The following is a 13,105-nucleotide window of genomic DNA, read 5'->3' on the forward strand; positions in this document are numbered from 1 at the left end:
TTACCAACTCAGTAACCATACTTAGCAACTTAAAAAAAAAAAAGGACTACTTTGACATTCTTTTCTTTCTCATTCAATCTGAGAGCTGTCTTTTCCCATCATTCATTTTCTAGGCCCTCATCAATAAACTACCCCTTTCCTTCATCTAACCACCCATTAGCGCCATCTACTTTTCCTCATATCTTCCTTTTAATTTTATATTTACCTCTGGGTTATTTTTCAATGTAACAAGATTACTTTTTTTTTTTTTTTTTTTTTTTGCGGTACGCGGGCCTCTCACTGTTGTGGCCTCTCCTGTTGCGGAGCACAGGCTCCGGACGCACAGGTCCAGCGGCCATGGCTCATGGGCCCAGCCGCTCCGCGGCATGTGGGATCTTCCCAGACCGGGGCACGAACCCGTGTCCCCTGCATCGGCAGGCGGACTCTCAACCACTGCACCACCAGGGAAGCCCTAACAAGATTACTTTGAATTCAACTGTGCTATTACACTCTTTATGATACTAACTTAAAATTAATTTGGATATACTTTTTTTAATGCATTGCTTTAGAAAGAAAATACAAGGGGAAAAAAGTCTCAAGAGGAAACTATAAAGATGACATATAGTGAGTGGCCATTATTTACTTTATCTAAATCTGTTTCACTGAATGTTAGCATATCGCCCAGCACAAAATATCCACATACTAAATTGTTGCATGTAACGAATGAATCTATCACCAAAGAGATTAATCAAATAGCTCCTGAACCTGAAATGAAGGGTCCGAAAATTTTTCTTTTCTTTGTATTTTAGAAATTTTATGTATTTTTGATCACCGATATTTCTTATCCTAAAACATCGAATACTGAATTTCTGACAAGTGCTGAAATTATTCTTGCTTCCCATGACCTCACAGAAGACACATACTGGAACAACTAAGGCCAACTCTTTGCATAGATTTGACACTCAATAAATCTTTGGTCTTTGTAGTTTGGTTGTTACAAATTGCTTGACTAGCACCCCCAGAGTAAAGCATAAATATAAAACTAAATATATCAAAAATTTTAAAAAACACAGTTATCCTTTTAACTATTTTGGTTCTTCTCTCCAGCTTTTCCATAACCTTTTAAAAATGCTAGACCAGGGCTTCCCTGGTGGCGCAGTGGTTGAGAGTCCACCTGCCGATGCAGGAGACGCGGGTTCGTGCCCTGGTCCGGGAAGATCCCACATGCCGCGGAGCGGCTGGGCCCGTGAGCCATGGCCGCTGAGCCTGCGCGTCCGGAGCCTGTGCTCCGCAACGGGAGAGGCCCCAACAGTGAGAGGCCCGCGTACTGCAAAGTTATAAAAGGGAAAAAGAACAGAGTAAGTAGATTAAAATTACACGAAACACATTTCTTAAAGTTAGAAATGCCTTAAGAAATGTCTATGGAAACATGAGAAGGCTTGAAATAGGGTGCTAGGAAAAAGGTCACACGAGCACTTTTGCAGACTGCTTAATAGCAGAAAAGTTTTGGCAGATGGTTGCAAAAAGCCAGAGATCAGTAACCACTAACTTCTGACAGAAAGAAATGAACACATAAATGCTTTTTAAAGTGGGATTTTAAGTGTACATATTAACTAATAAGAGAATATGAGGATTACTTTAAGATACCTAATACAATGTATAAAAATATTCAACTTTCACTAAATATAACTTAAGGAGTATTTACTGGCTTTACAAAAGATTTTATACCAGAATTCCTTTACATAGCAGCTCCCCTAATGCATTTTAAATCATTCTTTTTTAAATGTAAATCTTGCAATACATTGTCAAAGAAAGAAATATCTCCTCTAAAAAGTAGGATACAGCTGCATGAAATATTCAAAAAGAAGTAATAATGTTGAAGAGAGAATTATTGGTGAGACAAAATACTTGGCAAAAGTCTGCTTTATGTATTTCAGGACCTGTGCCCAAATCCCATGGATCTTTTTTGAATGTTACCACTAACACAGAAGATGGAGTGGGTATGACAAAGGGAACACTGGAGGAGTGATGAACAAACTCAAAAGCCGTAACCATTTTTGCCAGCCTTGGGGGAGAAAAATCAAGAGAAGAGAGTTGGTGCCAACTAGAAGAGGGAACCTCGTAGACAAAGAACTAAATTTTGAAAAAGAATTTTTTAAGTACTGGGTTAACATCATACAAAATGAAAAAGTCCTAGTGATCTGCTATACAATATTGTGCTTACACAAAAATTATATTATTAAATATTGCACTGTACACTTAAAAGTTTATTAAGAGGGTGGATCTCATATTATATATTTTTTAAACCAGAATAATACTTTTTTATAGTATTTGATTAACAGAGAATACAGCATTGATACATAAAATGATCTCAGATGTTTATCTGGCAAGAAACACCTTAACCGACCACCTTTCAATAGCATCCACTTTCTTTTTTTTTTGAACATTTCTTTTTCTGTTTGTTTGTTTGTTTGTTTTTCCCATACGCGGGCCTCTCACTGCCGTGGCCTCTCCTGTTGCGGAGCACAGGCTCCAGATGTGCAGGCTCAGTGGCCATGGCTCACGGGCCCAGCCGCTCCGCTGCATGTGGGATCTTCTCAGACCGGGGCACGAACCCGCGTCCCCTGCATCGGCAGGCGGACTCTCAACCACTGCGCCAAGAGGGAAGCCCTCTTTTTCTGTTTTTTTGAACATTTCTGGATTCTGTTTCTTGTCTTACTCTTCTACTTCTTTTCTTTGAACTATCATCCTTTGCCTTCACTTTCACAAGATCCCAGATATTCCTCATCCCAGCCTAAGAGAAAATACTCAGCTACCCTGCTTTGGTTCTCTCTTCTTCCTACATCTAGTTGTAGCATGTTATGTTACCTTATTTGTTTGTTTGTTAGTTTGTTTGTTTTTGTAGTAAACCTAAAAAAAGTAAACACTATAGTTTCTCAAGAGTCATAATATATTTTTCCACTTTTAATCTTGCAAATTTATCTTTAAATGATATTTGTCTTACTTTAGACTTTTTTCCCTATCAGAAAGTATTTTACCTAAAGCCAATGTGAAATAGAGACCCAAACAGCTATTCTTTAGTTAAGTGTACCTAAGTAGTCTTAATAAATCAGGGAAACACTCAGATAACAGAAATTATCAAGACTAACTATATTTACTGTCCATATTCATCAGATACAGGTCAATCTTCATACACTATTGACTTTAAAAAGGAAAATGAAAAGAAAATATATGGTAGACTTCCCTAGTAGCTCAGTGGTTAAGAATCCACCTGCCAGTGCAGGGGACACGGGTTCAATCCCTGGTCCGGGAAGATCCCACATGCCAGAGAGCAACTAAGCCCGTGCACCACAACTACTGAGCGCCACAGCTACTGAAGCCTGCGTGCCGTAGAGACCAAGCGCCACAACTACTGAGCCCATGCCCTGCAACTACTGAAGCCCGCGTCCTCTAGGGCCTGCGTGCCACAACTGCTGAGCCCACATGCTGCAACTACTGAAGCCTGCGGGCCTAGAGCCCGTGCTCTGCAACAAGAGAAGCCACCATGAGAAGCCCGTGGACCACAATGAAGAATAGTCCCCGCTCGCTGCAACTAGAGAAAGCCCGCGTGCAGCAACAAAGACCCAACGGAGCCAAAAATAAATAAAAAGTTAAAAAAAAAAGAAAATATGTGGTATGCCACCTTCTATGTAATAAAAAAAAGGTGAAATGAGAAAATATACATGTTTTTGTTTCTTTTTGCTAAAAGAAATAAGAAAGGATAAACCAGAACCAAAGGGATTGGTTACATACAGGGAATAAATAAAAATAGGGTGTATGGGATTGGGTGGGTAGGAGTAGTGACATTGCTGAGTATATTTTTTTATATAGTTTTGACTTTGTGGAACCATCCATGTAATATTTTACATATTTAAAAAATAATCAAATCAACAAGGATGGGGAGATGAGACCTTAAATGGAAAACAAACAGAAATAAATACACTTAACTATATTTTAAATGAATAGCAACAACACTAGTAGGGGGGAAATGCCAAGTAACTTTGAACACAAGACTTTGACTCTATATCCTTGACTCTATATCCTCAGTGTAAAGATAAAAACAACAGTAAAATATTAAACTCTATTTTTTTTTTTGCAATAGTATGGATTAGCAATTCTGAAACAACCTGCTGTGTATTGTAGAATTAAACAAGTAAGTAAATATATTGAGAGTAATGGGAGCCAAGCTTCCTCACTGTTTCCAAGTATGGGGAAAAAAGACTAGAATTAACCCTGTGGTGCTGAATTAGAATTGGCGGTATCAGAATGAACTCATGATTTTTATCATGGAAAGGAAGGAAGGGAGAAAGGGGAAGGAAGCAAAGGAAGAGAGGGAGGGAGGGAGGAAGAAATTGCTGTAGATTTGTATATTTTAATACACATTTCTATTCGTATTTCTTAGCTCTGTCCTGTGAAAGGATCTTGAAGTAAACACATCCCATTGAAATGAGCATACCTGGCACACTCATCTTGGCTTTTAAATACCATTAAGCACCCAGAAAAGAACAAGTCTCCTTGGAGAAACAGCTTATTTGGAAGCTGGGACTGGGAAAGCACAAAATGAACCTGGAACATCTTGTGCCAGCAAAGAAGTGCTCAAAAGATGATGGGGAAACATACCCCCCAGGGTAAAAAGAAAATTCATTTGAGCTGGCTTCACGGAGCTCCCACTGGCCAAACCTGGGACAATTGTAACATCAAAAATTTTAAATGGTAGTAATAGGATGCTCAAGAAATAAAATAAGAACCTATGAGTCTAATCTAAGTAAACAAATAAATAAATGGGCAGGAGACAGAAGGCTCTTCCTTGCAGTAAAATACCAACAAATCAATATAAAAGAAATTATGGAGTTAAAAAAAATCACCATTTGGCAACAATCTTAGTAATAAATGATTCAGCCAAGAGACATCAATAGATGCCAAGACAGTGGGAGGAAATCTGAGGAGGAAGAGAATATTTTTATATAGTCTGAAAGTATCCTTTCAGAAATTATTAAAAGGGAAAAACATTAACTTTACACTAGATTAATTTAGTGAACACAACCTTTCAAAATAATCAAAGTTAAAGTCACCAATAATGGGTCAAATCAGCATCATGAATCTTCTAATATGATGCCCTGAGTACTGCTGCTAAAATGTATAACTGGATTTAATCATGAAGAAACATCAGACAAACATGAATTGAAGGACATTCTGTAAAAATAACAGGCCTGTATTCTTCAAAACAGTGGAGATCATAAAAGAAAAACTGAGGGGTTGCTCCAGATTAAAGGAGGCTCGAGAGATATGACAAAACAATGTGTTATTCTGTACCAGAAAAAAACAAATTTCTATAAAAGATATCATTAGGACAATTGTTAAAATTTGAATATAAACTGTAGATTAGATAACAGTATTACATCAATGTTAAATTTCCTGATTTTTATCAATGTATTGTGGTTAAGTAACAGAAAATCCTTATTCTTAGGAAATGCATTGAGGTATTTATGGTTAAAGTGGCATATCTATAAATTACTCTCAAATGTTTCAGAAAAAAGTATATGTGGGTTGGGGGGAGGCAGGGGGGAGAGAGAGAGAAAGAGAGAAAGAGAGAGAAAAGACCAGCAATGACAAAATATATGGGACAAAATGTTAACAACTAGTGAATTTGGATAAAGGATATGCAGCAGTTATTCTTGCAACCTTTCTATAAATGTGAAATTATAACAAAATTAAAAGCTTTTTTTAAAGTCAACCCTTCATTTTATCATAAGAGGTAAACTAAATTCTAGCTGTGCTCAGAGTCAATCTTGTAAGCACTAGGCACTGTACCAAATACTTTCACACAATATCTCATTTAATCAATATTCAGAAAACTAAGTTTAAAAATTACATGTAAAAGAATTAGAATCTGATGTGATTGTTTGCCATAACATCCCTTTCCTATTCTGGCTACAAAAGCCCTCTTCTCTTTCCCTTTCCACGGTGGCCTAAGGCCTGCCATGCTCTGTCAATCAGTGTCCCAGTCCCTTGACTAAAATGATTCACTCAGTGATTGGGCATGTGACCCAAGCTTGTCCAGGACTTCTCTGCATGTTGACTGCAAGTGATATTGAGGAAGAAGCACTCTCTCTGCTGACTTTTCTTTTCCTGTAGGGTAAGCCTTGGGCTGCTGGCTGCCATCATGCTCACCTTTTGGGGCGAGTCTATCCAAGAGATGGCAAGAATAGGGGCCTGGGGACTTCCCTGGTTGTCCAGTGGTTAAGAATCCACCTTCCAATGCAGGGGATGCGGGTTTGATCCCTGGTCAGGGAACAAAGTTCCCACATGCTGTGGGGCAACTAAGCCCGCGCGCTGTAGAGCCTGTGCACCACAACTAGAGAGCCCACGTGCTGCAACTACTGAGCCTGCGCGCTCTGGAGCCTGCGCGCCACCACTAAAGAGCCTGCACACCACAACTAGAGAGAAGCCCACACACCGCAATGAAAGATCCCGCATGCCGCAAGATCCCGCGTGCCGCAACAATGATCCCACATGCCACAACTAAGACCTAACGCAGCAAAATAAATAATAAATAAATAAATAAGTAAAATCTCAAGGGGTTGTGTATGTGTTATTTAAAAAAAAAAAGAATAGGGGTCTCATGCAGTTGTGCTTAAAGATCTACCTCTGGAGCTAGGTAAACCAGAAAACTCCATCTGTGAATAAGTTAGCCGAGTAAGTTTCTGTTACTTTTGATGAATGTACTCTTAACTGATATAGTAGGTAAAGTGTAATACAGATGAAAAACAGTTCAAGTTATTTCTAGGAAAATTAAAACATTTCCTTAAAAAATAGAATAATCATGCTTTTTACTCACCAATAATAAAACTATGGTCAAATTAATCTCCAGCTCTGTAAGTAGGAATTAACATGTACTAGAAAATAAAGACTATATTTGATAGCTTACTAAATGAGTGTGTGTTGTACCATCTATTTTTAGTGTGGTTATGTTATACAGTTAAATTTGACAAAATTAGAAACCAAAACTGAAAAAAGCCTAACAATACCTGCGAGCACAGAAAAAGTAAAGCCAGAGGTTCAGATTCAATCCCGGTATATGCCAGTTTAATTCACCTTCTTCTATGACAATAGTTTTATAGCCTATACACAGACGAACTGACTAGATAGGAAATGGATAAACAACTCAAAACATGTCATACTAAAATGTTATGTCTTTTAAGTATAAAGATTAGCATATAACATTTATTTAAAACTTACCATCAGAACTTGTGAGAACAAAGCTTTCTGCTTGAGTTTGTTTCTTTATGCCTAAACTTTTCGGAAACCAGTGAAGATCTATTGGGTAAATATCATCAGGCAGCTTTACTATTTGACTTGTTTCACTAGTTAACAAGTTCCACTTCACTATCTGGTGATCATCACTACATGAATACAGTTCTTCAGCAGTATTCCAGCCCACACAGCTTACTAATTCTTGATGTGTCACCATGTTAAGGAGATATAAAACACACACAAAAGTCTTCAGTCTTAATAAATACGATATTTTGCAGATGCAGATTATAAGAAGAGTATAAAATAGGACCAAATGTTTCAAGCTTCTAAGCCTATTTTTCATTTTATGACTTTCATATTTTTTCCATATAAGGAAAAGAAAATAAGCATCTATCAAAACAGTTGTAAGAAGAATGGAAAGCCAGATAAGAAACCCAGGTGCCAAAAGAGAAAAAAAGAAAGATTTGACTATATGAAAATTTTTAAATTGTGTTACAAAGTATTCCATAAACGAGGCAAAAGATACAAAGACATCTAACAGAACAAAAGGAATGAAAGGATCGACTCTAACCCATTGGGGAGTAAGTGGGGAGAAAAGGGAACTATGCTTTTTTTATTTACATATATCTGTTTCATTTAAGTTATTAGAATAAGCATGTATTATTTTGATAAAAGTTTTCAAAAATCAAGTGTTAAAATAAGACTGACGGGACTTCCCTAGTGGCGCAGTGGTTGAGAATCTGCCTCCCAGTGCAGGGGACACGGGTTCGAGCCCTGGTCCGGGAAGATCCCACATGCCGCGGAGCAACTAAGCCCGTGCGCCACAACTGCTGAGCCTGCGCTCTAGAGCCCGCAAGCCACTACTGAAGCCTGCACGCCTAGAGCCTGTGCTCCTCAACGGGAGAAGCCACCACAATGAGAAGCCCGCACACTGCAATGAAGAGTAGCCCCCGCTCGCCACAACTAGAGAAAGCCTGTGAGCAGCAATGAAGACCCAATACAGCCAAAAATAAATAAATAAGTAAATTTATTTTAAAAAAAAAAAGAAAGAAAAAAAGACTGAAATCTAACAGTAAAATACCTGCTTAAGTGACACATTATAATAATTCACCTAGGAAAAAACCTACAGCTTAACAGCTGAAACTAAAATCCTACCAAATTTCCTGACATTAAATTCAGGAAGTAATTCAATTACAATTTACTGTACCTACAAGGTAATATGGATAAAATATGAACCCTAAAATTCTTACTTTAACCTATTTTTTCAGTCTCTGATTTATCAAGTGGATTTCTATAAACTGAGGTGTTCAAGTAGCCCTCACTTCCACCATCAGAACAGGCTGCTTACCCTAGCAGAGTTGTGTATCTAGAGAAGGCACTTCAGTTTGTCATTTTTGAGATGCTTTCTCCTGCTTATATGTGGATTTGTATATTACCACATTATCCTGGTTGGGTTGTTTGCTCTTTTGTTGTTATTGTATAATCATTTTACTGCCTTCTCTTCTCACCAATGCTTTCTACTGGCTCATCCAAGCAATCAGTAAACTCTAAGGAAAAAGAAAGAGACTATGTGCCAAATTAATTCTGGGATGGTCTAAGATTTTTTTTTAATACTTCAAAATATGATAGATTAAGCAAAATAACCGAAAAGGTAAAAAAGAAATTATGGAGAGTTCTTAAGAGACTGCACAAATAGGTAATAAAGTGGCATTGGAATACTCAGAATTCAAAGTAGAATCTAAACAAAAGGATCTGGATGTCCCATTAGACCATTACTGAAAAAATTCTTCAAGTATAATTGCTACAGCTTAAACAATGTTAGGTAAAACCTTTAAAAAGGGAGAGTGTCAGGCATAATCTAGAAAGAAAGAAAATACACATACACACACGCCCCAAAACAAAAAATACTAAGCTTATCCTCATAAAAACTGATGTAAGTACACATCAGACATACGTGACATGTCTTCAAACTAATAAGTTAACTAAAATTACAGGAGAAATGAGAGGACTGCCAGAATAAGAAAGTCTAAAAAGACTGTTATTCTTCAGCTTGAAAAGGTAAAAGCAGACAATAAACCTAGTCAAAATCTAAAAGATTGTAAGCAGCATGAACTCCTGGGGGCACACTTTTAAAAGAGAATAAAAATGATTTAAGGAGAAATAAAAGGAATTATATCTTCACTCAAACGGTAAAAGAAGCAGACAAGACAATATTAATTCAAAGCGTTTGATCAAATGTCTAAAACAGTGCTTCTCTATCTCTGAAGGATCCTATTTTTCTTTATTTCAAATCTGTTACAGATCAACATTTTCTAAGATAAAATAAAAATGAATCACTAGAAAAATGATCTTATATTTGGATGTTGTGACTATCAAATTGCTACAAAAATTTCTTCCTTCTTACCTTCAATTTCTTTACTTATCCCTTCACAGACCTGCAATAAAGTCCACAGATGATACTTTTAGAAGCACTGGTCTAAATAACTAAGAATGAAGGTAAAGGGGCCTATCATATATTCCTGACACATAACTGGGAGTTCTTGCTGACAAAATATAAGGTCATGTGTTTGAGAAATATTTATAATTGCCCCCTTCCCACGTGAAATAATAAAGGTCTAACTGCTCAGATTTCCCCAGCTTACCCTCCACTTTATCATGAGTAAGAAGAAATAGAGCAGAACTCAATGAAAACACACTAGATCATACCAACAGATAAATTATTTGATTTTTAAAAAACTTCTCTTTAAGATTTTATTAGACTAAACAAAAACTGTTTTTTATGTACTTAAGTATAGTAGTACTTAAGTAGAGTAAGAAAAATGTCAATAAAAATTTGAAAGTAAGATTTAGAGCAAATAGTTTGCATTGGAGAATTACCTGCAACACAAGACCTCAAATATTTCAGAAACAATTTAGCGAAACTACCAATAAAGGAATGAAAAAAATCCATTATCCAACTAGACTAGAAAAATAGAAGAAAACTTTTAATAATACTATAGTAAGGTGATCACAATAAGGTTTATAAGTATTAAAAGGATATGCTTTGGTTCTTTTAAAAGAGATATCTTCAGTCTCATGTCTCCACCTTCCAGCAAAGTTTTAAAATGCCACTTGATTGTACTCACTGTAAAAATAAAAGGGGGAAAATATAGAATCTGCATTAAAAACAAACATATATACACAAAAAATTAAAAGTAAACAAAATATCTTAGCACCCCAAGGACACCAAAACACTTTCAATCCTGCTGGCAACAAATACATGGAAAGAGGAAGAAAACTAGTCAGTATGCTAATTCTGGCAAGTGAGTGATGGAGGCCTTGGGTTGGATGCCGGAAGTCCTCTACAACCTGCCTAAAACAGTCCTACAAGTACAGAACGCCACTAAATCTGGCCAGGTAAATAATTTCCAAGGGATGTCCCAAGACCTAATCAAAAGATTTTTTAAACTGGGAACTGTTCAATGGCAGATCAATGTTGGTCCTGTTGAATGGATACACAATAAAATAAATTCCAAAGGTCTGATCGAGGGCTAAGATACATATTTTGAGCTTTAGTTATAGAACCCACATGGGAATACCATGACATCATCAACCTAGTGATCCAATCTGAGATTTACATTCTGTTGGATGTAGATACACTGCCCAACAGTTATGGTTGCCATGGTGGCAAAGTGAAAAATAAGCGAGTTATTTAAAAGAGAGGTAATAAATCTATTATAAAAGCTATATAAAAATCACAATGTAAATAGCAAACAAAAATTTAGAAAAACAAGAGTAACACTCTCTCAAATAATCATGCTATCAAAAGATACAAATCAAGAAAATGCTAAATTGTCTGAATCCAATTTATAGTTGTGGGATTCTTTCTGAGTAATATCACTAGCCTAGAGAAAAAAATAAATGAAAGTGTAATTAAAGGAAAAAAATCCTCTTCACCAAGTAGAAAATTACTGCTAACTACATCAAAGAAGGTGTGAATTATAGATAAGAATTCAGTGGGCCTACCTTAGATAATTTCTCATTCTCTCAAATCCAGAAGACTTTTAGATTGGCAAGGTGCTAAATACAGCTTTATCTCAAAGCACCTTTTTCACTTATTGTACTCATAAATTTGTGAGAATGGGGAGAAAATTGTTACGACCACAGAAAAGAATCTGAAGTTTTCTATCCAGTCAATATGCAGCTAAGGTCAGAAACCTCTCTCCTCCAGTTCATTTAACAAGATTTATGTTCAACTTTAAAAGTATGAATCTGTGTATAGCATCCAGAGCAAGAAAACAATTTCTCCTAGGCACACTTCTAAGGTTCACTTTTCGTCCTTAGGAGTTTTAGCACCTTTCTCAAAACTACTTCCTTCTTTCTATCAGACCTCCTTCAATTAGAGGGGGGAAAAATGTAAATACATGCTGCTTTCTCACAATAATTCAAATTCACCCAGCTTATAAGGATTTTAAAAGAATAAAGGCAGATAACTTGTTGATTCTGGAAATAAGAAACAACAAAATAGACAAGAAAAAATATATATATATAGTCTGAATATACAACTACATTCAGAAACTTTAAAGGCATGATGTAGCCTATATCAAAATACCTCAAAGTGCTGAAATCCATAATAATTAGGAATCATTCCTCACCAAAAGAAATCATTATCCCATATAAGTAGTAAATGCAGTATGTTTTTCATGAGAAAGTAATCTGCAACTATTCAGAAACGTGGTGCCAAGGAATCAGAGAAAGAGGAGGCTGGCATCCGAACATTGGGAAGATTCTCTTTTGCTCAGAAAGCTCTTCCCCATACATCCTATTTAGCTGAGATCATCTGCATGAAGGATATGGGCATTCTGATGTGAGACTGAATAGAGGAAAAAAGGAGAAGTAGTATTAGAGCACAGCCAATTCAGGGAAGTGCAGAGCTGCCTGGGGATGCACTGAGGTGTTTTTATCTGCCCAAAAGCCTTGGTCACCAAGGATCTGACTAGTCAGTGGTAGGTGGGGTGGGAGGGGGAATAAAAGAAAATTTCTAGAGCATTGAAAAATCTATTTTGCAACTTTATATAGGGAGAAGACAGGAGCAACTATGCCTTTGCTACTAAAAATCATTTATAAGCTGTCTTTGGTCCAGCGTGGGTTAACATTCATGGCGCTTAAGAGGAAAAAATATGCCCAGGAAATCCGATCACCAAACTACCAAAATATACTCCAAATCTGGCCACTTCTCAGTACCGCCATCATAAGTCTAAAGCCACCATCATCCTCAATTATTTCAGTAGGTCCAGAACTGATCTTCCTGTTCCTACATTTACCCTTCAAACTCTTCTAAATACAGTAGCTAGTTATGCTTTTAAATCATTAATGCTAAGTCAGATCACGAAGGCCAGCATGGCCAATACAGAGTGAGTGAAAGGGATGGCAGAAAATTGGGGAAGAGGAAGGAGGGACACAGATCACATAGAGGTGGGAAAACCACAATAAAAGCTTCATTTTTTTTCTTCTAAATGAACGGAGAAGCCAGTAGAGTGATAATATCTGACTTACATTTTTTAAAGTGTCACTATGGATGACACTATGGATGGTATGACCAAAAAAAAGCAAACATGAGCAACACTAGAAGCAGGGAGGCCAGTTAGGATTTCAATGATCCAGAAGAGAAATGAAAGTGGATTGATAAGGAAGGCAGTAGTGGTGCAAATAATATGAAGCAGTTATATTCTGAATATATTTTGAAAGAAGATTCCACAGGATTTGTTGATGAATTCAGTTTAAGAGAAAGAGGAGTCAAAAATGACTCTAAAGTTTCAACAGGTACAAAAGAGTTGCCATTTACTGAAATGAA

At 36.8% G+C, this 13,105-nt stretch overlaps 1 protein-coding gene across 3 annotated transcripts in view; it reads right to left on the reverse strand.

Annotated features, from left to right (window-relative positions):
- IFT80 (intraflagellar transport 80) overlaps nucleotides 1-13,105 on the reverse strand; it is a 113,075-nt gene that overhangs the window by 90,047 nt on the left and 9,923 nt on the right. The window contains exon 1 of one of the 3 annotated variants that reach the window (XM_082655022.1): nucleotides 7,258-7,465. The exons of the other annotated variants lie outside the window; for them this stretch is intronic. The gene's annotated coding sequence lies outside the window, so the exon portion shown is untranslated. Of the gene's footprint in view, nucleotides 1-7,257; nucleotides 7,466-13,105 lie in introns of those variants that run through there. 3 annotated transcript variants of the gene reach the window in all.

Source organism: Grampus griseus (genome assembly GCF_964374135.1).
Source record: "Grampus griseus genome assembly, chromosome: 5".
NCBI lineage: Eukaryota > Metazoa > Chordata > Mammalia > Artiodactyla > Delphinidae > Grampus > Grampus griseus.